Source organism: Melanotaenia boesemani, chromosome 21 (assembly GCF_017639745.1).
Source record: "Melanotaenia boesemani isolate fMelBoe1 chromosome 21, fMelBoe1.pri, whole genome shotgun sequence".
NCBI lineage: Eukaryota > Metazoa > Chordata > Actinopteri > Atheriniformes > Melanotaeniidae > Melanotaenia > Melanotaenia boesemani.
The window spans coordinates 2,788,628-2,815,155 of record NC_055702.1 but is presented as its reverse complement, the minus strand read 5'-3'; the positions used below and the strand labels follow the sequence as shown (position 1 = coordinate 2,815,155).

Below are 26,528 nucleotides of genomic sequence, written 5' to 3'. Positions count from 1 at the left end.
CTCTGTTGGTTTTACAGATTAAACTAAAGAAATGGGAACAAATGAAGTTTTGATTCCACATCCTCACTGAAGCTGCATTTTCCTTTGCTTCTGCTAATAATCCAGAGCCAACTTTAAAAAGATGCTTCACGTCAGTTTGTTTTTACACCAGGGGTCAGCAACTTTTGTGACATGGAGTGCCAGTTTGAAATTTTCTTCTCAATGAGTGTGCCAGTATTAACTATACCACAAAGTTAAATTAGGACACAAAATATAAAAACATTCCCAACATACCTGGAATTTTATTGCATCCACATAGAGGACATCCAATCATTTTTTAAAGAACGATTTTTGAACGATTGCGGGAGAATTGGAAAGTAAGTCCCAGTTCCAATCGATGCTCCATGCCCAACTCTAGAGAGCTGTCACTCAAACCCAAGAAATCAGGCCACACATAAACCAATGGCAGTCATACCACTGAGAGGTGCCAGTGTTTATGCCCTGGGGTGCCACCTGTAAAAGGTTGCCGACCCCTGCTGTACACAAAACATCCGTTAAAACCATATCAGTCTCCACGCTGACGTTTCCAGGCTTCAACCCTCAGAGAAACACCTGACATATTCCCCCTCCTTTTTTAGTTTTTCTGCCACTTCCCGTGGAGGCAGGATAACCACAGGTGGCCTTTTGCCGTGTTATTAACAGGTCAGGTAATTAGTGGGACTCACAGCAGAGTGGGCTATTCCTCAGACCTCTTTTTAATCCTGTGCTTTTTATTACTTTGATCCCAGAAGTTAAAAAGACATTAAAGCTGCAGCAGGTGTCACAAAGCATAGTTTATTTTGAGGGAGCAGAAATTAATGAATAAAGAAGGAGTTCTTGATCCTGCAGGAGACCAAAGAGGAGTGATGGAGCTCTGTTACAAGCTGGCAGGTTATTATTCATTTATGTTTAATCTTGTAATGGCTGCTTTTGGACCATTGGAGATACAGAATCAGCCAAACACACTGAAAAGATGCTGTTAACAAAGGAAGGTCTCTACAATGTTCCCCTTGGGGTACTTAGAAACACTCCAGGGGTCACACGAGAAAATAAAAGAAGGATAATGCTGCTGGGACTCAACATGAAGATCTTACTTGTGACTTGTTGTCTGATTCACAGCGTTAACGAGCAGACGGTGAAACCAAAGCCCTGTTTCAGGTCTTTAAACAAGGCTCAGCAGCTGCAGGTTCAACTCAAAACTGCTGAATTAAACAATCTGACAGAAAAATCAACTGTACAAACACCATGAATATGAAAATGCAAAGTCACCGTCCAAGTCTTTTGTTACGTTTTGGAGCCTCAAACACAAATAGTGAAACTGCTGTGGCTTTTTCCCCCTAACAGATGCAGAGTGTTTGTCCTCCTGTTTATGTCCAGCACACAGAACAAAGAGCAGCTCCACAGTTTACAAGGTCGCCACATTGTTCGATTCGTCAGCGAATGATTGCAGCTGCAGAGACAAGAAGTAATTAAACACATATACAAGTCCTTAGTCCCTGAAACAGTAGGGTTTGATTTTACAGTTTGCTCTCTGAAGTCGACGCTGCTGAGCTGTGACCTGCTTCCTGCTAGCAGCATCTGAACGCAGTGATCTGGAAGTTTACCGCATTGTTGTGAGTCATTGAGGGCGAGAGTGCCACCCAACACATCAGATCAGACAAGATAATAGATAAACCTACAGAGACGAGGAGATCTGAAGGAGAAAAACAATCAATAAAACAGTAAAATTTAAGTAAATTCACTTCATCAAAAGAGAAGTCTGATCAGATCAAGGTACAGTAAATTATGGCAGCTGAGTCCTGGCAGAGTTTAGAGGCTATTGATACATTCAGAGTAATAAACACATTAGAAGCTCATTTCTCCGATTTTTACTGTCTTCTCAAGCACCCTACAAATTTGTTAAAATATTTCATATGGTTGTCTGGAAACCTGCTTCATAGAGACACAGATTCCATGCAACAGTCTTAAACCATCAACTTTCAATATTTAAAGTATCCACGGTTGAGATGAAAAATTCATTTATTCATGTTTGGGCAATTTATTAAATTCTAAATTCAGATTGAAAATCAGCAAAAAAAAAACAAAAAAACAAAAACACAAACAAAACAAAACAAAAACAAATAAACAAAAAAAAAGAAAACAAAAGAAGAAAAAACCAATACGCTCAAGAGATTAAATGGAAAATGTGCAGTATTTGCATTAAAGCAGAAAACAGTATCATCAGCATAGAGATGTCATGAAAGCCGTTGGTGTGAGGACTCAAATGCAGGCAGACGAGTCAGGAGGCAGACTGGTGCAAGTGAAAGGTGAAAGGGTTTAATAAAGTTGAACTTAAACTACATAACATGAAAACTCTGTAGGCAAAAACGTTTACATGGCATGGACTAACTACACTAAGATGACAAGAGATGAAAATTACAGCCAGTTCAGAGCAAAGCAAGTCCCAGAACTGAGCCTTGAGGGACACCGTTTTCAATATGCACAAAAACTGGTTGAAAATTTCCCATATGTCCATAAGTTACACTGTAAAAAAAACAAACAAACAAACAAAAACCTAACTAATATTACGTTTTTCTATTTTTCTTTATTTATCACTCAACTTTCTTCAAGATTTCCCAGAATTTTTGTCTGAATTTATTCCAAAGTTTGATAAACTACTGATTTGCTGGTACTTTATTATTAATGTTTGCTGTGCAGCAAACCAATTGGCTAATGAGTTTAAAGCCCTCTTGGATTCCTTTGGTCTTTCTCAGTCTGTTAGTGCACCAACACATGAGCAGGGGCACACTCTTGTCATTTCTCATGGGCATTCGATTTCCATCAGAGAAATAGCTCACACTGCCATCTTAGATCACCTCCCCATTGTTTTTGACTTTGCTGCCCCCCCTACCTGCCAATCAGCCCATCTCCCCAGCTTGTAGACGCTGTATATTTACCTTGCTGTGGCCTTTAGGGACTCTCAGCTGCATGCTGACAGTGGACTGGCTCATCCTCTTTGCCCAGTTAGCCTGCTCTCCACTTTCCATTCTACATGTTCTGCTTTCTGTACTCCGTTGCCCCTTTTTGACAAAAAAGCACCAAAAGCAAGACTTATCCCTGGTTGAATACCACACCCATCTGCTCCAACAACAATGCAGATAGGCTGAAGAACACTGGAAAAAGGACAAATTGTATGTATCCCTGGGCTTGTTCAGGGTCAGTTTGGTTGCTTAGCAGAGAGCTCTGAAGGAGGCCAAGTCAAAATATCTGTCCTCCATTATAGCCAGCAGCTCTCATCATCCAAGAATTTTATTCAGTACCATTGATTCTGTTGTTACCTCACGCACCGCTGCCTGTCTAACGCCTTTACCACAACTTGTGAAGTCTTTTGCTTTCTTTACTGACAAAGTGGCATCTGTCACGCAAAACATCAGCAACACTGGTGCCTCCTCCTCTGATGATCTGTCTGCTCCTCCTGCACAGTATGCTGTTTTTCTGCGGTTTGAGACTAGAAACCCACTAAATGTAGACATCATTCTAGCAAATTTTTGATAGAGGTTTTTAATTCCGTTGGGTCAAACCTGCTTGCTTTTATAAACTCTTGTCTTCAGGGTCTGTTCCAGCTGCCTTCAAACATGCTGTGGTTAGGCCCTCTTAAAAAAACTGCACCTTGAACCCTCCATGCTGTCATATTTTAGGCCAGTCTCCCATTTGTCTTTTCTTCCCAAGGTTTTTATTCAATTACAGACATTTTTTAGAGATAAACTCAGTTCTGGATAAATTCCAGTCCGCCTTCAGATTCCAACATTGCACTGAATCAGCACTGTTAAAGGTGCACAATGACATTGTTTTGTCTGTGGATGCTGGGAAACCTGCTGTGCTGGTGCTGTTGGACCTCACAGCAGCCTTTGATACAGTCGACCATGCAGTCGCTCGCCTGGAGAAATATGTTGGTATCATAGGCTGCATATAAAAAATGGACGAAGCCTCTGTGACGTCACTCATAGGTTTCTGAAGAGCTGAATTGAAGCTCATTGGGCGGTTCCCACCGTAGCCATCTTGGCAGCGTCACGCGTGTTGTCATTCCCGGAAAATCCAAAGATGGGCAAAAAGGTGAAGCTGAGAGGGGGACTGTAAAGGTGGGGGTGGGTGATTAACACCCATCAAACTTCGAGCTGCCCATAGCTAAAAGCTAACCTAGCTAACCTGAAGCTAATGGTAGCTAACCAGCTAACAAAGGTAGCTAAAATCTGCAGTTGTGTTGCACTCTCCCTTCTTGCCCCAGATGTTGGGCACCTGTCAATCAAAAGGACACGCCCCTAATTATCCCAAATTTCAAGATTAAATAACATCCAAATGGATGAGTTAGAAAAAAAATTCACCCCCCTCACAGTTGTCATGAAGGTAAACTTGACCTATTAAATGGATTTTTGTACCAGGCTTTAAACATGTTTATTTCTGCTGTGAAGTTGGTCTTTTTAACATGGGAGTCTATGGGGCTTGACTCTGTTTTGGAGACAGCCCCTAGCGGATGTGGAGTGAACTGCAATTCTTTGCACTTCCGCATAGGCTTCACATTTTACCAGCCGAGGTTCCCTCTTGGTTGGTATCCATGGCAACGCTCTCCAATGTTTAAAGTCAAATTTTACAAATAGAAGCTTTTCTGTAATGATTAGTGATCTAATGGATATCTCTCATGTGAGGTACCACAGGGCTCTATTCTCGGCCCTGTTCTCTTATCTCATGTAAATTATTTTTTTTTAAAGTATAAACTGCCTGTAATTTCACAATAAATCATATTTCACAATATTTTCATAATGCTGTTTTGTTGTTTTTTTAAAATGTACACTTCTGAGCACAAAGCATCCAGGTATCTCACGTTACTGTATTTACTATATTTACTGTCAGGAAAAAGGAGATTAAATTCTAAGAATCTTGAATGTGAACATTGGGTCTGAGCAGTCTGAATCCTCTCACAAGGTAGTTTTCATGAATTAAGGTGAAGGGATTAGATGTTCAAGTTCCCATCATCACTTTTTTCCTATATCTGTAAGGAACTAACTGAGAACATCCGCCTGCTCACACATCAGTCTTATTTATTTAATCTTTAATAATTATAAAGATACTAGCTTCACAGTCCCCTCTTTCATTCGCCAGATAACCCTGGATAATCTGTCGTGGACTCGCTCGTTTTCTCTGGAGTCCAGATGCAGCATCATCTGTCGACCGCTGGGATCCATTTTTAATTTATTCTGCTGACTCATCCTGATGTACGGAAGTCTGAACCACATGGACTGTGGTTTTCCCTGCAATGGGAAAATAAAAAGACAATTTCAATGGAAAAGACAAGAAGCTAATGTGAATGCACACCTCAGCAGCACAGAGTGGAGGACGAATGTCCCAAAACAGAATGTATCACAGCAGAACATCTGCTGAACAACAGACAAAAAGAGAAGATAAAAAAGGTGGAATTTTCTGGGATTTAACTCAGTCCATGCAGGTGAAACACAAGGGACTGAGTGTGTGTTGCAGATGTGGGAATTAGGATATAAAGCTGCACCAGAGTTCCTCTACAATGAAACTGAAGCAGCGGGTTGGAACTGAATGGGAATGACAGGAGGATTGTTTCCTTTTGTAGCTTTTAAACTTTAGTTTCACCCACATCTGCACCTGGTGATGCACCAGGAAAACTGTAAATAAATAAAAAGAAACAGAAAAAAAGAAGATGATGTAGGAAAAATAATATTTATGTTTCTAACAGGTCAGTAACATGACTGGGTATAAAAGGAACATTTCAGAGAGGCAAAGTCTCAGGTTGGAAAGATGGACAGAAGTTCACCAATCTGAGACAAACTGTGGAACAATTGCAGAAAAATGTTCCTCAGACCTAAAAGATCCACCATCTACAGTGTATATTATCAGCAGAAGATTCAGAGAATCAGGAGGAATCTCTGTGTGCATGGGACAAGGCTGGATGCTGGAGATCTTCTGCATTAAAAGCAGACATGATTCTCTACTGGAAACCACTGCATGGACTCAGGAAGACTTCCAGAAACCAGTGTCTGTGAACACAGTTCACCCTGAAACCCACAAATGCAGGTTAAAGCTCCATCATGCAGAGAAGAAGCCAGATGTGAACAGGATCCAGAACCAGTTTCTTCCGTCGTCTCTGGACCAAAGCTCATTTAAAATGGTCTGAGGCAAAGTGGAAATCTGGATGAAAATGTGAACTAGTTTGTGGAAAACATGGACGGCGTGTCCTGCAGACTAAAGAGGAGAGGGAGCATCCAGCTTGTTAGCTGGAACTACTTTTTACACCATGCCGAACGTCACCCTGGAACTACTTTTTACACTATGCTGAACTTCACCCTGGAACTACTTTTTACACCGTGCTGAACATCACCCTGGAACTACTTTTTACACCATGCTGAACATCACCCTGGAACTACTTTTTACACTATGCTGAACATCACCCTGGAACTACTTTTTACACCATGCCGAACGTCACCCTGGAACTACTTTTTACACCGTGCTGAACTTGACCCTGGAACTACTTTTTACACCGTGCTGAACGTCACCCTGGAACTACTTTTTACACCGTGCTGAACTTGACCCTGGAACTACTTTTTACACCGTGCTGAACGTCACCCTGGAACTACTTTTTACACCATGCTGAACATCACCCTGGAACTACTTTTTACACCGTGCTGAACGTCACCCTGGAACTACTTTTTACACCGTGCTGAACTTGACCCTGGAACTACTTTTTACACCGTGCTGAACGTCACCCTGGAACTACTTTTTACACCATGCTGAACATCACCCTCGAACTACTTTTTACACCAGGCTGAACATCACCCTGGAACTACTTTTTATAGACATGCAAACAATTACTTATGTTCTGACATTTGGAAATCATTGCATTTTGTTCATATCTACTTTTTAAAAAGCATCCCAACTTTTTTGAGTTAAGTTTTTCCATAAACAAATAGGAAATAACAACAGAAAATTGGCGTCATCCTGAAGTTCTTTAATTGAAGGAAACTGGTTTTGGCCTAATATATAAAATTATCTACTCCAATCAGTTAAATTAATCCTGTGCCTTCCCTCCTACACCAAAATGTTAACAAGTTTAATCTTTTCTATGAATTGAATATAGATTTGTGGATGCTTATTTGTGATTATTGTATGTTTGCCTTTTTAATCCCTGTGTCCTGACTCCTGTCTGGCAACATTTACAGCATCACCTCCACACTCTAAATAAAGCTAAATTATTTTAACTGTCAGTAATATTCATTTATGAAAGACACTAAATACCATCCAACAGCTCAGTTAAAGGAGCAATTCACATATAAAAGTATAAATGTGATATAAATCCTTCCCCATCCTCAATCTGGCTTGTTGTACCCAAAGATCAGCATGTCAGCTGAAAGGCAGCCCACTCCCGCTGACCAAACATCTACAGCATGATGGGATGTTTACTGACCTCTGATTGGTCAGTTAGCTGGAGGTGACAAGCTGAGGAAATGTGTGACACTGAAAGCTGAAGCTCAGCAGCTGCAGAGAAGAAGTGATGGACAAATATAGAGTTTAAACTTTCCAGTGTAAAGTTTAGCAACACTTCAGAAAAAAAAACAACTCAAAGCTTCTAACAGGAAACTGCTAAAACACATATTTCTTCACCTATATTTCTTACATTTTACACCCTGTAAAATTTAATGCAGTTCAACTGAGATAAGGGCCAGACTGGGACAAAAAGTACACTCACCCAGGCCACCCCAACTCTCCCTGGTGGTGCCCCATATTTAATGTTTTCATTTCATGATTTTTTGAATTTTAATAGCTGTTTTTGGACTCTTATTATTAGCATTAATAACTGTCCATCAATCAAACTTGTCTATCAAACTGCATAAGAGCAGCACAAAGTGCTTTACATGATCAAAACGACAGTTTTTACATAATAAAAACACAAGCACACCGAAGTTTTATTACAAAGCAAATCAAAGCACACAACTGATCACACACTCTCACACACCAGCTAAACGGAAACCCACCCCAACCCCTTGACCCTACTCTAAAATAAATTATCTAAAAAAAACAAAACAAAAACAGTTTAAACAAACATGTCTTGTGAATCCACACCAAGAACCAACCGGGGAGCAGCCAAGTTTAAGCTAATGACTGTCTGCTGTTCAGAAATGTAAGCGTTCCTCCACGCTTTATATCATCTGTTTCCACCATTTACCTCCTCTGAGACCTAAAGCAGCCACAACATCAACACTGTGAAAATTTAATTAATCCACTTTTATAATTCCTTGAACCTGAGTTAATTACTTCGGAGGTCAGATGAAAGTGGGACTTCTTGTTTCGCGGCCACAGCTCACAGTTTAACGCATCTCCTGACAGTTCATTTCATTCCCAAATGAGATGCAAAATACTTCCAGATCTAGGAATTTAGTTTGGTTAGTAATTAGCTGTACGGAGCAGAAAACTCAGTCACACATCTGGGGAAAAATGAAAGCAGCTTTTCAGCTGTTAAATGAGTGACAATCATCCTCCTGAGAAGCGTGTCTGAAACATAAACACATCAGATTCCTCTTTTCACTAGACCCGAGTCCTCGCTGTGAGAGGGTATTAATGCTGGCTGAGGAGGCATTAATGCCTCATGTTTAAATTATAGCCCAACCAATTATCAGATTAATCCTGCAGTTATTTTTCACAAAAATACCAAAAAGCCTCTATTTCCAGCCTCCAGTCAGCTGTTAAAGAAAACCAGCAAGACCACTATACATAAATCTCTATCTATCTATCTATCTATCTATCTATCTATCTATCTATCTATCTATCTATCTATCTATCTATCTATCTATCTATCTATCTATCTATCTATCTATCTATCTATCCATCTGTGTGTGTGTGTGTGTGTGTGTGTCCTCACACTCCCCCTTCCCTTGTTTCTCCTGGCCAGGTCCAGGATTAAATGTGACTCTGCAATATCCAAAATAAAGATCAATAATTTAGTATCAAGGGGAGCTTTCTATCCTACATTAAGCTCCCATCGCCAAAGCAAATTTCATAACAGATATTAAATAAGTAAATGTATTTAGATTTTCTTAGAAACTCAAGACTTTGCACCCTGGCCCAAGAAATATTATTTTCCAGCTCAGTTACAGAGTTGATGAAACAAAGACAACAGCTGAGGCCATAAGCAGGTAAACAAAGAACTCCAGCAGAGGCTGCAGTTAAGATAAAACCAGAAGAAATCCAGATTTCTGGGAAACCTCCAATCACAAATAGCAGTCACTTTAACCAAGCAAGGGGGAACCCCCCAAACCAAAACACATTAAAGGTGAATTCTGACCACAGTAAAAGAAGAAGAAAGCTGGAAACTCTCTTTTACCACTCTTCCTGTGTACTTGAATGCAGCAGATTTTGAGCAGGTGTTTCTCATCAACCTGAACTCTGCAGAAGGAGACAGAAACTAAAAACTTTTTCCAGTTTTTGTGGCCAGTTTTAGCCAGAAATGTACTGGAAAGCAGAGAAGGACTGAGCTGAAAGCATCTTGAAGCTGTTTTTTCTGCGTCTGGCTGTCTCATGCGGCTGTTCTGCTGCTGCTTCTGATTTGTGGTTGGAGGTGGTGTGATGGTCGTTGTTGCTCTGCGGTTGGTCTTGTTCTGGATGTTTATGTGCAGACATTATGGCTTTTTGCGTTTTCCTTCTGAGCATAAAGACGAATCATAAAGCATAAAGGTCGTTGTGCTGCAGCAGCATTTGTCCCACTGAGTTGCTGCTTTTAAACAGCCTGAAAACAGGAAGCATCAGCACCAGAGGAAACACGAACATCCAGACCTGCTGGTCTTTGAAAAGGAAAGGTATTTCTGGTTTCTGCTTCTTCAGATATTTTTTATTTTTTTATGAGAGCAACGTCACAAATATAACTGCATGCAACAGAATCTGAGTAAATGTTTCCTGCTGGGTTTCTTGCACCTGTGTGATCCAAACGCTCTCTTCCCTGTGAGGTTGTTTCTACAGTTTCTTTACCAGAACTGAGGTGTGTTTGCTGCTGGAGCGTCTCTGATGGGCTCACACTGATCCATTTGCATGAAGCAGCATTGTTTTGTTTTCAGATTGTCGTCTTCTGACGTTTGGCAGTTTATTTTATTGCATTGTTGTGAAGTGTGTGTGTGTGTGTGTGTGTGTGTGTGTGTGTGTGTTAGACTTGCTGCTGAGACAGCATGTGTTCAGTTTAATGTGAGCACACGGTCTATGATTTACATTTAGATGGCTGCCGTTGCTGTTCAACGTGGGTTCATGATGAAAATATGCACCCAGCTGCTGCACTCTTTGATTTTTGACCCCTTTTTATGTTTGACATTAACAGACTATAAATGGGAAAAAAATCACAGGAGCCTGTCCCCCCTCATGGTGCAGTAAAAGGCTCTAAATTGGGATTGCTGGACACCTGGTAGTGGCTACATGCATCCTGAAACCATCTTCTGACCTGATCAATGATCAGCCAGCACCAGTAGCTCACCCTTTTTCAGCAGCCCGAATCACACGACGAGACACTCACGTCAATTAGGAAAAACAGGGCTTCATTTGTCTTTGGTCATGTGATGTTCAGGAAAATAATACAGACTTTGCTTCAGGCTTCATTTGGACACGCCCCCTTTACTCGATGCAGGCTTTGGGGCTTTTGTGTCAGAAGTAACATCACTGGTTTATGGAAATAACTGTGTTTAGTAAATGTTTTACTACTTTTGAACTCATCCAGTGAAGCCAGTATGAGTTAGCATTAGTAGTTAGCTTGTTGCTAACAGAGATGCTAACATTAGCTCATAGTGACTAAGCTGTCGAGGTGTTTTAAGGTGGGTGAATCCAGTGCCCTGGTTTTTTGCTTTTTTTTTTTTTTTATTTGTTTTTATTTTTTTATTGTTTCATTAAGTTTTTATACCCAAAGGTTATGAGGTGGAGCGGTAACAGGTGTGCTCACCAGGGCTGTAATTGGTGAACGCTGTTAGATTTTCAGTCTCGATCTTCATAGATTTTTCTTTTATTTTCGTAGCGTTTCCTTTTTAAATATGCAGAAAAGTTATGTTGTGGTTTTCTGCCGCAAACATAGTTGTTCAACAGACAACAAGAAATCATTCTTTCAGAAAGATGTCCAGAAAGATGTGATAACTGGCTAGCGGCTATCGAGTGCGTTAATGCTGATGACCTTGGGTCCTTCAAAATATTCAACAAGTTGTTCAGATCATTTTGTGACTGCTCAGTAAAACATTTATTATGATGTTACAGTTTAAAACTCTGAGTTCTTCCAGTTTTTATTGTACTTGTGGTGCGTATGCATCTGTGTGTGTGACTATATGCCAGTGTTGCATATTGGTATTGAATCAGCCTCATTAATACGAGCCTGAATTTGGTGTTGGATCAGAAAGAAAATCTCTGGTATCACACATGACGACAGACCACATTTAACTCAAGTGTCTGTTAGATTCAGAAGTTTTCATTTTGAGGCATTTGGATGAACGCTGGTGTTTGTTAGACAAAGATTCAAAAAGAGTGTGAGGACTTCATCGCTGGCTTGTTTAACCCACTTTGGTTTAATGGGCAGCAATTAATGTGTGTGTGTGTGTGTTTGTGTGTGTGTGTGTGTGTGTGTGTGTCCATCACCACAGGCAAGGTTGCCCGAGTCCCAGCATAAGTAATCACATCTTTATGTATGCAGCTCCTGCAATGTTTGCACATTTCCCTAATGTTCAGTGTGTGTTTGTGTGTTTGTGTGTGCTGTAATGAATCTGCAGTTTGTGACTTATTCATATTCAACCTTCTGTCAGGCAATCTCCATTTTATTATTTTTTGCTTGAATTTTTCCTTTAACAACCTCAGATGGTGTAATGATGGCTGAAGAGGTGTGTGTGTGTGTGTTGTGTGTGTGCTCGCAGCTGAAGCCAATCATGAAGGCAATCTTTGGAGCCCGTCTCTCCATCAGTGCCACTATAAAAGTCGAGGCGGCCGTAAAACTGAGCGACTGATTTAAGAGCCGCTGCTGCTGATTTTTACTGTCTCCATCTTTGTTTTGGGCGCCTTGCTGCATTTCACACACTGACACACAAATGAGATTACCGTCATCATCTGCTTGTTTCTGTGGTGTCCTCTTCTGTGCACCATTTTCAGTCTGTGCACTCAGGATTGATTCTCCACAGTCGGGATAAAACTCGTCCCTCTTGACATCATTTCAGTCATTTTAATTACAGAAGGTGGCATTTGATCATCAGCAGGAGCCTGCGGTGACTTTCAGATCTCAAACACAGTTTTAGAGGAAAGTAGTTCTTTATAAACGGGAAATTTTGTCGCAGTGTGATGCTCTGCAGGACATTTATATACATTAATATATAATGTACACACACCAAACTGCATATAAGGTTAGTTTAGACTTATCCCATGCACACAGAGATTCCTCCTGGTTCAATTAATCTTTTGATGTTATACACTGTAGATCGTGGGATCTTCAAACTCTTCACAATTTTACATTGAACATTTTTCTGAAATTGTTCCACAATTTTTGACCTAGTTTGTTTCAGGTTGGTGAACCTCTGTCCATCTTTGTCTGAGAGACTTTGCCTCTCTGAAATGCTCCTTTTATACCCAGTCATGTTACCAGTTACCATGTCGCCAGTTAACCTGATTAGTTGTCAAATGCTCCTCCAGTTGTTTTTCCAGCCTTTTTAATCAAAATTTTATGTATAAATGACTTTACAACAACCCTAGTTGATGCTGGAAGTGCTGGACAGAGATAAAACCAGAACATAGTACAACTCACACCACCATCAGCAAAGGCTGATCTAATAAACAGGTTTTCAGTCTGGCCTTAAACAGGGGCAGGTCCACGGTGGAGCATGGCTCCTGGTCCGCGGTGGATCGTAAGTCCAGGTTCATGAAGGAACATAACACCAGGGGCAGGGATTTCCGAAGTTTCGGCCCTGTTTGCACCTGGACCTTGGGACCACCAGCAGTGTTCGGAGGGGTGCAGGGCTCTACCCAGTAGATCCAGCTTTCTGTTGTTTCTGTTTTCACAGATGTGCTGCTGTCATCAGATTTTAAATGAGTTAATTTGTCCCATCAAATGGTAAAATGTCTGTTTTAACATCTGATATGATGTTGATCATCTACTGCGAGAGACTTTTCCATGTCCGGGACATTGCGGATGACTTTGACTGAGCTTCTTCATCTTTACACAGAAAGTCAGGGTTTGGAATAGGTCGCCTGTCAACGATGCTGCATGAGGACTGTGGTGGTTTTTCATGTGAATGCAGCGTTTGTTCAGGGGAGGAAGAACCTGGCATCTGCAGATCAGTGGTGCTTTTTGTCTCAGACAGCTGGGAAACTTGTAGGAGAAACTCAGCACTGACTGGAGAGTTGCTTTCTGTGTCTGTGTTTTTGGTTTGTTACATGACTGACACTCCTTTAGGAGAAAAGGGACAGATACTGAGTCTCTTAGATGAATGTGGACGGAGTCTCTGAGGACAGCTATGTTTTACAAGCCACACATCATCTTAGCATCCTAACAATGGTTAATTAGCTGAACCTAAATTTGGATCAGACTTTATCCTTAGTTTACTTTGACTGCAGAGGTGTTTCTCTCCTGGGCTGGAGGGTCCAGCATGACTTACCTTCATAAACATAAACGGTGGTTTTCTTAGAAACTTGTTATTCGTTATGCCTGCAGCTTTATCTGCTGATGCATCAGCATTCCTCCACATGCATGAAGAGTTATTGATCCAGTTTTTACTAATTAAGAAGAGAACGTAAAATTTAATGACATGGAGATGGTGAATGCACTTCCAAAGTAAAGTTGGATTTAATGTTCAATATTTAAATTTTTTCTATATTTATTTGCTTGGGACAACGCAGGTTAATGAAGGAAAGTATAAAAGATGGAAACATACCAGATTTAGCAAAGAATGCAAATTTTCATCTGCAGTCTCAAGGCAGGTAAACAGAACAAAGACACCACTGTACAGGAAGAGCTAAAACAATAAAATAAGAGTCAGAGTTGATGTGCATATTTCAAGTACATGAGAATGAAGTATAGTTTTAATAATACAAGAGAAAACAACCACTTACCATTCAATGATACTGGATACGTACATAGAGTGGTACATGTATATGTAAACATGTCCCACACGTAATAAAACACAGAAGCAAGGCAGATGTTTTCAGCTACATATGTTTGTTTCTGTGCAGGGTTGGTTGGTTATGAACCAGTTTTTGAGATGGGATGTAAAGGTAATGTTTGTCTTTTATTCCAGATGGTACTAAGTTCCAGATGTTTCTACCTCTCACTGAAGGCAGATGTGAGACGGCAGGTCGTACGGCTAAGCTGCTTTACAGAACAAAGCATTTGTAACTCACACCTCTGAAATCATGCACATACTTCTATAACTACTTGCACTTATACGTAACATCAACTCTTATACACAGAAGCAACGTCTTGCACATAAACTAATGAAAATTCACACCTGTATACTTTTAAAACTCCACGCTAATGCATACAAGACGCTCTGCAGGCATTTAAATAACAGTGCTGTATGTGAGAGGTTAAACATGCTTATAGTGGTATAAATGAGAGGTTATATATGTGTCTGTGTGATCTGACACTGGTTTGAATGTGAACTTGTAGTATGTATGTGTTTGAGGTCATTTTGTCACAGAAGAGCTACAACCCTGATTGTGGGTGTGAGTTCTAAATCAGGCCCGATGGTAAAAAATATGAAGCATATGAATATTACTGACTACTGCCGCCTGAATGAATCATACTTTTACATCATTATCCAACTCCCTTCTTCTGTAGATGGCTTCCTGCTGGCAGACCGACTCTGCTGCATTACTGCCACCGACTGGACACATACCCTCTCACATAAGGTGTAACAAAATAATGAAGTATTGAAATAAAAAAAAAGTATTGTATTAAATTTACAAAAACATTCACAAACAAACATAAAAACCTAAAATATTTTGGCTGTAAAAGTCTTCCTTATTTTCTCTTAGTTTTAAAAGTCTCTCCGTCTCAATGGACATTATGGCCAAAGAAGAAAGACGTCCTTGATCAGTTCTGTTCCTACTGTATGTTTTCAGTCTTTTTAATGCAGAGAATGATCTCTCCACTGATGCTGTTGTAGCTGGTACAGTGAGAGCCAGCTGGAGTAACTTTGTCGCCTCTGGAACAGTCTGGGTAGAAGCTGTCCAGGTGATTGACCTGCATTCCTTACTTCTTGTGAGCTGTACAGTCCAACAAGATCAGCCTTTAGTCTTACAAAGTCAAAGAATCTTGCATACTTTGACAGGCTCTGCAGCTTGGTGTCATCAAAATGTTGTGACATTTCATGAAATTTGGTACAGTCAACCAAACTAAGGAAAGCTAGCTCACCGAAGTGATCAAATCTAGCTTTCATTTGAACGCTGACTCTGTCTAGGATGTTATAATAGTCCTTTCTTCTCATCTCTGACTGGCTGTTTACTGCCACTATCTGTCAGGCCAAGAGTGGTGCATTTCTGCTCCTATTTCTCATAGAAAAGGTCAAACTCCTGTCTCATGCTTTCAATAACTGAAACTGTGTTGCAGATCCGTGCACAACAATATCCGATGTCCATGACTTTGTTTTGCAGCACTTTAAAAGGGGCACCAGTTTCCATGAAAATGCCCTCATATGCCATAAGGAAGAAGCATGTTGATCTTTTGACAGCCACCGATCATATCCTGCAGCCAACATTAGTTTCATTGTCCCAGCTGTCAGGATTTTCACTTATAATTCTGAATACAGCACGCAGATCTGATAGATACATGCTTGTCTGCAGCATCCGGGAGTTTGAGCTCCATCGTGTGGGCGCTGCTTTTGGTAGATGTCGCTTCACATCATCCAGTATGTGGGTACGTTTTGTGGACTTACTGAAAAATGTACCTAGTCCCTCAACTGTTTTGAAAAAAGTTCTACTTTCAGGCATACACTTTGCTGAATGCATCAGGTTTACTTTGTGTGCATAGCAGCGAGTAAACGTGGCCTCGGGCACTTTCTCTTTAATTTTGGCCTGCACTCCGTTAAGCTCTGATGCCATCACTGCAGCCCCGTCATAAGTTTGAGCCACTAACTTTTTAACACAGCTGTATTTGTCCAACACTCCCAAAACATAAGCAGCGATAGCAGGGGCTTCTCTGTCGTCGCTTACATCATCGAAGCCCAAGAACGCCTCTTTCACTTCACAGGCATCACTTTTTAAAGCCACATAGCGCAAAATGACAGAAATCTGGGCTTTTTTTGTGACAGCAGTAGTCTCATCTACTTCTACTGCAACAAATGAGGTGGCATTAATCTCCTTTTTAATATCCATTCTGATCACATCACCAACTGCCTCAATTAAATCATTCTGTATCCGGTTTGACAAGCCAGAAACACAGATGTTTCTAAATGTCTAGCTAACCTCTCTTCTTTCTCAGCAAAAGCATATAACAGTTCTACATAGTTACCCCGATTAGAGCAGTTTGCCCTCTCATCGTTACCCTGAAATGCTAGCTCCTCTTTGGCTAGGAAACAGGCTGCATTAATGAGGTCTTTTAAAATCTCTTTGTTTTCCCTTACCTTATCATTGTGGATGCTAATGTTTAGTCATTGTTGCTCATCCAATGCCAAATCGATCCTCGAATTTCCAAAAGTTTTAAAAGAAACCTGGCTTTGAATGTGCATGGCTGATGTTTCATGTTTGCTGAGGCTTCTTTGCAAATTTTTAAGGTCACAGTATTCCGAGTTAGTCCAGATGTTGTCACAAGATGAGAATAAAAGGCAAGGAAAGTAGTAAAGGCGATTTCTTGCAGGACAGCCACACAGCCAGTCTTTTCGTTTGTACCACTCCATTTGAAAAGAACAACTTTTCTGCCCTGTAGTTTGAAGCAAACCTTCTAGCTCCGGCGTTGGTCGTACATCACTTATGACCTTCTGTTTGGATTGGAAGTCCAGTTTTGAGAAATGTTTTAGTCTTGAAAAACAATCCTCCATATTGAGTTGGATTTGGCAGATGATAAAAAAAAAACACTGTTCTTGACCTACCGGCTTTAGCTTGGCACCGACTTTCATTTACCACTGAGAGCACCTTCCAGTTCACGTATGCCCCCTTGAGGTGAGGCAGAGTACTGTTTGCCTCCCCTGCTGACTTTTCTCTGCACTTTATTGTACGATAAACGGGAATATTTTTTCTCAGACATACATTAAAGACATTACACAGACTGTAGAGAGTCATGGTGTATAACAAATATTTCTGTTAAGTTGATATTGGCGATATGAGGAACATAAAACGTGTCATGCAACCCAGTTTGTATTGGATGGCACAGTCAGAGATTCCTCATTTGTTACATCAGATGTGACTGAGTCAACCAGTTAGGTTTAGATGTTTGTAGTTTCCATTTCTGCATCAAACAATTTATGCTCTTGTCCGTTCTCCTGAACCTGCCTTCCAGGATTTTACAGCCTTCTTCTGCAGTTTGATTTTTCTTGCAACGATGCTGGTTTTCTCACGCTTAGGCAGGTTTCTGAGACCCTCACACACAAAGAAGCAATGTTATGATCTGTTGTCTTTATCAATCCAGAATCCGATGAGCAACGGAAATGAAAACAGGCGTTTAAAGCTGAATCTGCAGAAAACCAAAGAGAAAAATGAAGGAAAATGCAACAGACTGAAATATAATTAGTGACCACATTAGACATTTGTGTTTACCAAATAGTTCAACAGGTGGACCTGATAACCAACCAATCACAGGCCAGCAACTCGGCACATCTAGACATGTAGACGTGGTGAAGACGACTTGCTGAAGATGAACTGAGCATCAGAACGAATAAGAAAGGGGATGAAAGTAACTTTGAACTTGGCATGGTGACTAGTTGGAGATGATAGAAAGGAAAGACAACAGGAAGTCAAATCAGCACTGGTTCCAACCAAGGTCTGCAGAATAACGTCTCTGAACACACGACACATCCAACCTTGAAGTAGATGGGCTCCAGCAGCAGAAGACCACACCGGGTGCCTCCTGTCAGCTAAGAACAGGAAACTGAGGCTACAATTCACACACACTCACCGACACTGGACAATAGAAGATGGAGAAACGTTGCCAATACCTGAGTATTGTTGCTGACCATGTCCATCCCTTTATGACCACAGTGGAGCATCTTCTGATGCTACTTCCAGCAGGATAATGCACCATGTCACAAAGCTCAGATCATCTCCACCTGCTTTCTAGAACATGACGATGAGTTCACTGGACTCCAACGGTCTCCACAGCCACCAGATCTCAGTCCAGTAGAGCAGCTTTGGGATGTGGTGGAACGGGAGATTCTCATCATGGATGCAGCCGACAAACCTGCAGCAACTGTGTGATGCTGTGGTGACGGGTATTATCCAGAAGATGTTCATTTTCAGGCATATTTCCAGCTGTCACATTTCTGATATCCGTGAGTTTGTTTTTGTTCTGTATGCATTAGAGGATGACGGCCAGAACAGGTTCCTGCATGTTTAGTCATTCACGGGCGTTACCTCGGGGCTCCAATAAGGGGGCGTTACCTCGGGGCTCCAGTAGGGGGGCGTTACCTCGGGGCTCCAGTAGGGGGGCGTTACCTCGGGGCTCCAGTAGGGGGGCGTTACCTCGGGGCTCCAATAGGGGGCCGTTACCTCAGGGCTCCAATAGGGGGGCGTTACCTCGGGGCTCTAATAGGGGGGCCATGCTCCTTCCGCTTGTGTGTGCTGGTCTTCATTAATTCGTTCTCACCATTATTCCCCCTTTTAAGGTAATTAACTCTGTGTAAACAGGAAAAAATGTCATATTTGTCATTTTCTTTGTAGCTCTATGCCATTATTATTATTTAGTTTCTATTCTAGAAAAAGGTGTATTTCATGTTTTTTTTTTTTTTTCTTTTTTTCCTGAGTTGGAAATCAGTGTCTGGCTAACCAGGTTGGTCCATAAGCTAGCTGCTGGAGACCTCATGGTCAGTCGGACAGTTTGGTTTGTCAGTACCTCGCTCAAGTCGACACTGTGAAGTTCATGTTATATTTTTGTAATGTAGGAATCTGTTGTCTCATTTAAAAATGTAGGAAAAAAATGTTGTGGTGCTTTTATTTGCTGTAAAAAGAACTTATTACAGATGAATTAATGGGAGAACTATGCGCTGTCTTCATTCTTTCTCCCCATCATGTAGAGGCATACCATATTGTAAGACTTGGTATTGATGCGACTTGTATTGTTTCCAGGAAGTGATGTCATTGGTTACTGCCTGTTTTATACACTCTGGCCAGCAGGTGGCTTAGTGTGCACATGAAGCTTCGAGAAATGAACCATTTTCTGAACCATTTGCTGGAAAGCTTCAATGCTTCATGAGGCTGCATCTGACCATCACTACCTGAAGGAAAGGGAAGGTCCAGCCTGGATCATGCTGCACTGAGCTGCCGGTTAATTTGGAGTCATCTAAACCAGAATTATGGGTTTTACTCAGAGCTCAGATTGTCCCCCGTAGGTACCTGTACTTGCAACTACCTTCATCATTTCTTCAAGTGGGCGAGCAGAGGTGAAGTGTGACAGAAGTGGTAGTTTAATCTAAGCAGAGCAGATAAACTAGCAGACAAACGAGCTGAAAGCGGAACAGATGTTGGATTATTTCTTATCCTGCTGCTGGATGGATGAGTGTGACGGGGGTTACCGGAGCTGAGGAGGTAAATAAAGTCAAAGAGGGGGCCGTGAAGATGGAGACACAGTCTGTTCAAACCTGATGTGATTATCTCAGCTATCAGCACTGACTGCTGGCAGAAAAGGGAAAACCAAATCATCCATGATCCCCGTCAAAGTCTGAAATTGAGTTTTTGATATCTGCATCACAACTGCAGAGGGTCATGCTGAGGAGACCAGATTGAGCTTTTACAGGCGGGTGCTGGGATGCAAATTGGTTTCAAAATGAGAATTTTAGAGGAACAGACCACCAGGTGGCGATGGCGTGCCGGAAGAGACTAGAAGATTTCATGAAGGAGACGCTGTAATGTGGTTTGCCAGATGTTCAGGATGCACACAGCTTGACTCGGCAAGCAACACAACTTTTGTTTGTTTACACGAAGACTCCACGGGGCATCTTTTAATATTTCCCACCCTCCTCCTGCAGTTGTTTTTCTGTTTGCAGCCTGAGGTATTGCTTCTCTGAATCTCCTGCTGCCTGACTTCTTAAAGATCCAAACCCCTGAGTGCTGCTCACCACCTTTGATCACCTTCATCCCCCTTTAAGCCTCCTGGTTTTTGATCATCCAGCCACAGAGCCTGACCTCCTCCTCCAACAAGGTTCCTCTAATCACTGCAAATACTTGTCCAATAAAACAGTGGAGCAGAAGCATCTTCAAGGCCTCGGTCTTGTTTGGATCATCGCTGTGGATTAAAACTCCTTCAGAGATGATTACATCAGAACCAATGAAATCTTTTGAAAATGTGAGCAAGGCCAGTGTTGTTAAGCCTATTTTAAACCCAAAGTGCTTATCAGGATTGAGATTAAATTCTGGGAAAAGCACAAAGCACACATTAGCTAAAATATATTTTATTGGATCTATTTAGTTTTGTGTTAATGAGTCAGCTAAAAACCTGCTGCAGGCAGAAGAAGAGAAATCGGCTCAAACCTTTTAAAGTTCAGAGTAAAACTTTCTGACCTGCTTTCGAAGCTTTCCAGGAAACATCTCACATCTGCTTCAACATCTGTTCACGCTGAAGGAAGATTTTGGGTAAATGGTAAAAATTAGATGGAGAAAGTTGGCAGTGAAGCTGTAGCCGACCTTGAAGCTGAACATGGTGATGTATCTGTTGTCATGGAGATACTCTGGGTTTGAAATGTCGGACGTAGACCAAAGCAGGTACTGAAAATCATTTCCAGATAAAGATTTAAATCTATTTTAAAACTTCTGTTTTTCTGAAGTATCTTGTAAATTTGGGGGAGAAAAAAAATCTATTTCAGAAAAAAATGAACAGAAATGATCTGCTTAGCCTTTTTGTCTATTTCTCAACTTTTTAATTTTCTTTTATTATCCGGTGATAGTGGCACAACTTTTAGTAAGACGTCTTTCTCTCATCTCTGCGTTTTGCATTGTCTGGTGACCTTGGTGGCCAAAGATGTCCACACACAAAAACTACAATAAAAAAAAAAATCACGCAACAATATTTTAGCTGCTTTTCCTCTATAAATCATCTAAAGTACAACAGCCCTCAGAATAAACTATCAGTTTTGAGATGTAAACCCTTTAAATGCCAGTGGGAATATTTTAATTATTGCATCAGTCATTACTTTCTATATAACTAATATATCGGGTCATAAACAAAATGGCATTAAAGGGGTTAAAATCCTAACAATGTCTGGAAAGTTTTGAGCAGGTCTGATGTTGCTGAAGTGATTTATTATTATTTATTAAAACATTGATGATGATTTTTCTCAGTTTGTGCGTGGACATGTTTGTCCTCAAAGGTCTCCAGAGGGTAATAAAGTTGCGGAGGGCACAAGGGTAGAGAATAACAGAAGAATTATTATTTATCTTGGAAATTAAATTAAAAAGGGAAATGGTCTGTATTTTTTATCTTTATTATTCCTCCATATTTCTCCATATTTCTTAGGAAAAAGAGCTTTTTTATAGATGGATCCATTGCACTTGTGTACAAATTTACTGTTTGATACCATTTTCTTCTTTAGTAGTAAGTTTCGCCGCATCTCTAGAAGACAGGACGAGGTAAATGTGCTACGTTGACAGCTGTGTTCGGTGTCGTATCAGAGAGGAAAAAATAAAACAATGAGTTTGGTTGTTTTTATATTTTCACTGTGTGACCTTTTTGTGATGCGTCACAAACAGCTCTGAGACTGTTTAAGTCTCACCACAGATAGATGGATAGATCCATCTGGTGTCGGTTTGTAGGTAATGTTGAGTTTGTCTTTCAGGAGGTGGACACACTGCCTGGGCAGAGCCCACGTTTAAGGAAACATTGGTTTTTTGCCATCCTCCACTTCTGTCTCGTGGGCTGTAATGTGCAGAGCAGCTTCAGAGTTTCAAGCATGGCCTCCAGATGTACTTAAGACCAAGCCGGTAGCATGATGAATTTAGAATAACATTCGCTGTATGGTGCATCCATAAACACTGCATTATGAAACATGGCTCAGTAATGTTTTCATCCAGAGTTCAGGAAAAAGACAAACCCCAGGAGATGGATTTATCTGCTCGCTAACAGAAACGCGAGCAGACAGGAGCGGAGGGGGAAAAGCCTCTCAGTGCTGTGGATATTTGACTGCAGGTTGGAACGGCGTGTTTCTGCAGGTGGACGAGCTCTGACTCTGAACACAACACTGTCAGCCTTCTCTCTGCTGGGCAGCAGAGATACCTGACTGAGTCTGCTCAGCAATGCAGAACAGTGGAGGAGCTGCTAAGCACCGAGTAACCATGGCAACGTCAAACCCTCAAACAGCCTGCAGCAGAATCATCCTCCCCAGGGTGAGCCACGCTCATTTTTTTCACATCATGGTCAAACCACACGTGTGACAGAAGTTCAGCAGCATTTTTACATGCAGAGATGTTCTGCCTGGAGTTTGGGAGAAAGAACCTCGTTTGTGCTTCAGATTAAATGTGCAGAGAGTCGACAGAAAGCTGCAAATGTTTGTTAAATTTAACAGCAAACCAAAGAGCTGGACACTCAGTTCGCCTGAGTTGGTGGCAAAAAGTAAATATGCGGTTAATAATAATTTACTGGAACAGTTTAGCTACTAGCATGTTGCTACAGCTTCAATAATAGATGTACATACATGCTAATTACCCATCTGGTAATACTACCACGACCGTGCACTTTCTTATATACAAACTGGAATTTATAAAGAAATCCTGTGCAGATCTTTTGTTTTCAGACTTTTCGTGCACATTTTTAAAGCAGATTAAGCCAAAAATGAAGCGTAATTAGAAGAGGATGTACAACGTTTAATATGAGCGGTATAAGTGAAGTTTTCTTTCTTCATTGTTGACCTACATGGCGGTGGAAGATGTTGCCAATCAGACCTGTAAATGATGGACAGGTTATTTTCTGGTGTGACTGGTTCTAGTTTCCACAGGTTGTTTAACCCTTTATTTGGCAAATGATCGTATTTGTATACTTCACTGGACATACAAAATGCCTCTGCATGCTAGTCCATGGAATCATAGAGCCACACTAAGTTCTCCACACCAATCATGAAAGATCAGGCTACACCCAGTAACTTGATTTATATCGGTCTTTAACATAAAAATATGAGAAAAATGTTAGTGCTGACCACTTATGTATAACTTTAGTTATTTTAGAAAAAATATATACACATTTTAAAGTCTGGTAATATCCTCCAATAGCATAACACTCTTTTCTATGGTTGAAATGTTAATTTTCAAATATTTAAATGAGTGCCTGATTAAAGGGTTAACCCTTAAAACTCTGCTAGATCTCTGGTGTCCTCACTTACGTCATCACCAGTATCTCAGGAGCGTTGTAGCTCTGTGGGGTAAACTGTGATGGATAGCTACCCTTCAGGTGATCTGAGTTTTCCAGGCAGTTCTACACACTGGTTTATACTGGGATTAAAAGCTTCAGCTGCTACAGACTGGTTTATACTGGGATTAAAAGCTTCAGCTGCTACAGACTGGTTTATACTGGGATTAAAAGCTTCAGCTGCTACAGACTGGTTTATACTGGGATTAAAAGCTTCAGCTTCTACAGACTGGTTTATACTGGGATTAAAAGCTTCAGCTTCTACAGACTGGTTTATACTGGGATTAAAAGCTTGAGCTGCTACAGACTGGTTTATACTGGGATTAAAAGCTGCTACAGACTGGTTAATACTGGGATTCAAAGCTGCTACAGACTGGTTTATACTGGGATTTAAAGCTGCTATAGACTGGTTTATACTGGGATTTAAAGCTGCTATAGACTGGTTTATACTGGGATTAAAAGCTTCAGCTGCTACAGACTGGTTTATACTGGGATTAAAAGCTTCAGCTGCTACAGACTGGTTTATACTGGGATTAAAAGCTTCAGCTGCTACAGACTGGTTTATACTGGGAATTAAAAGCTTCAGCTGCTACAGACTGGTTTGTACTGGGATTAAAAGCTTCAGCTGCTACAGACTGGTTTATACTGGGATTAAAAGCTTCAGCTGCTACAGACTGGTTTATACTGGGATTCAAAGCTGCTACAGACTGGTTTATACTGGGATTTAAAGCTGCTATAGACTGGTTTATTTCACCTCCCATTTATCTTCAAACAAGGCTTCATATTGTTCCATCTGCTGCAGGAAATGTTTTTAACATGGTCAGGGTTCCAGACGAGATGATTTCTTGTTTTCATTAATGATCATCTGTTTTATATTTGACAAAATTCCATCTTTTACTTTTGTTTTTTCTATTTATTTGGCATGTAGAACAAAGTTTGACCAAAAGTGGGGTTATTTTTTTATTTTTGTACACATGCATATAGTTTCTTGATGTCTTGGATTCTAAAAGGAGAACCAGACTAACTGAGCTCTAGAAATCTCTCTTGGACCTTTCTGCTGTTGGCACACAGGTTAATTCATCAGGCTCCAGGTGTTAGTTTCTACAACAAACTGTCGCACAGATAGAAACCCAAACACACAGCCAGTGGTGTCCATGTCACCCAGCCTCTGGTGTAACATGGGTTAAATACTTCCCTATGCCACCCACTCAGCCTGGAGGATGTTAGCTGAATGAAACCTGCTGCTGAACTGGCTCGTCCTCCTGATCCAGGCATGCATGACACCGATGATGTGACGGGCACAGCTTGGTGAATTTTAAATGCATGAATATAAGCCATGCCCTCAGGTTCAGCCAGATTCAGTGAAATGTCTGGACGAATGGACAATAACCTGAAACACAAAACAGAACTAGTCAGAATGACTCAGACAGCTGCAGTGATGACCTGACAAAGCATCACAGAGGAGGTGACTCCATGAATCCCAGACTTCAGTCAATACCTGCAAACAACTCTCAACCATAAATACCAGCCTCCAGTTTTAATGTGTTACATTTCTCCAACGGATTCCACAGTTACCAGAGTTTACGCTCATTTTCAGTCAAGAACTGAAGAAGCAAAAATCTAAAGTCGTTATGGGGGTTCCAGTTCTTGAACCTTTTCATCTACAGTTTGCCATTTTAACTGCAGAGCTTCCAGATTGATTGGCAGGTTGGCGACATCTTTGGTGCCTAATTTTCAAAGCTCCGACTCGTTTGTGTAATTATCGCTGGTATGAAATGTAAACGTGCAAAAGAACCCTGATTTAGAACAAAGAAGGGGACTCTGATCCACCTACTAATCCACTTCAAGAGGACCAAATACAGGAAATGGACTATGAAGCAAAGAGCATTGTGGGTAAACACAACCGCAACATCTGGGCGTGTGGGACGATAGGCGGCTCTAGACGGGAGACATGTTGGACGTAAAAGAACTCTGTAAAAGTTCTGATAGAAACCTGATCAGGACCGCTAGGACCTGATGCAACTCCATGTTTTACAAGCTGTCCTGCGTTAACCAACAGATGAACCAGTTTTCTTCTTCGTTGGTTGTTTAATCTTCACATTCAACAACTCTTGATGCAGCGCCGCCTCTGGCAAGACGAGAACACAATTTAAAAGGTCCGATTCGGTTGAGTGGTGCAGTGTGAACGCAATCTGTCTGGAAGAATGCTGCCTCCCTCCCCAACTGAACCGAGCCCCCAATCGGACAGAGTTTAGCAGACCATCCTGGTGTGAATTCAGCCTCAGTTACTGTAATAGAAAATCAATGAAAGCAGCAAATGTTATGTTTAAAAATGTATCATTGACTGTCTATCAGGCGTCTGATGTCTGAGATTTTAAAATGACCTTAATCCATCTAACAGGGAGGGGAGGGTAAAGTGAATTTACTGCTCAAAACATGTGATTTAAGAGCCATGAAATGGAAGGCATTTTGGATTTCATGAGTATCGCCACCCTCTGCATGTGAAACAATCGCAGCAGGATTTTAAAGGTTTTCCTTCAGTAAATTTTGTGGCTTATTTGTGTTTGTTTGCATCATTAGTTCAGCAGCAGGGGAACAAATGTGAAGAAGAATTGATTTTGTTCTCCAAGCAGCACTTTAGGAGAGAAAACAGCCATTTACAGCTCTGCTTCATGAATAATGTTCAGATGATGTTAAATCAGGAGACTCTGCTCGTGCTGCAGTGAACCCGACACTGAAGCTTCATACCACATGATTCATAAACAACGACCTGAGGAATGCCTCCACTTCCTCCAGTTTGTCTCCAGTTTGTTAACGGTGGAATAATCCATTTCAGTATGCGACCCAGGAGATGTCGGCTCGGCCGTGCAATCCCATCCGTTAATATTTATTGCAGAACAAGCCTTTGAGAAGGTGTTTGACTGCAGTCTTTACCACTGCAGACACAATCCCCACATTTACACATTACATAGCAGTG

General features: G+C 41.1%; 1 long non-coding RNA gene across 1 annotated transcript; it reads left to right on the top strand.

The window, feature by feature from the left end:
• Positions 1-10,601: 10,601 nt before the first annotated feature.
• Positions 10,602-25,572, top strand: LOC121632676. The gene is made up of 3 exons (XR_006008951.1): positions 10,602-10,716; positions 23,395-23,398; positions 25,562-25,572. It is a non-coding gene; the product is annotated as an uncharacterized LOC121632676 (long non-coding RNA).
• Positions 25,573-26,528: the final 956 nt, after the last annotated feature.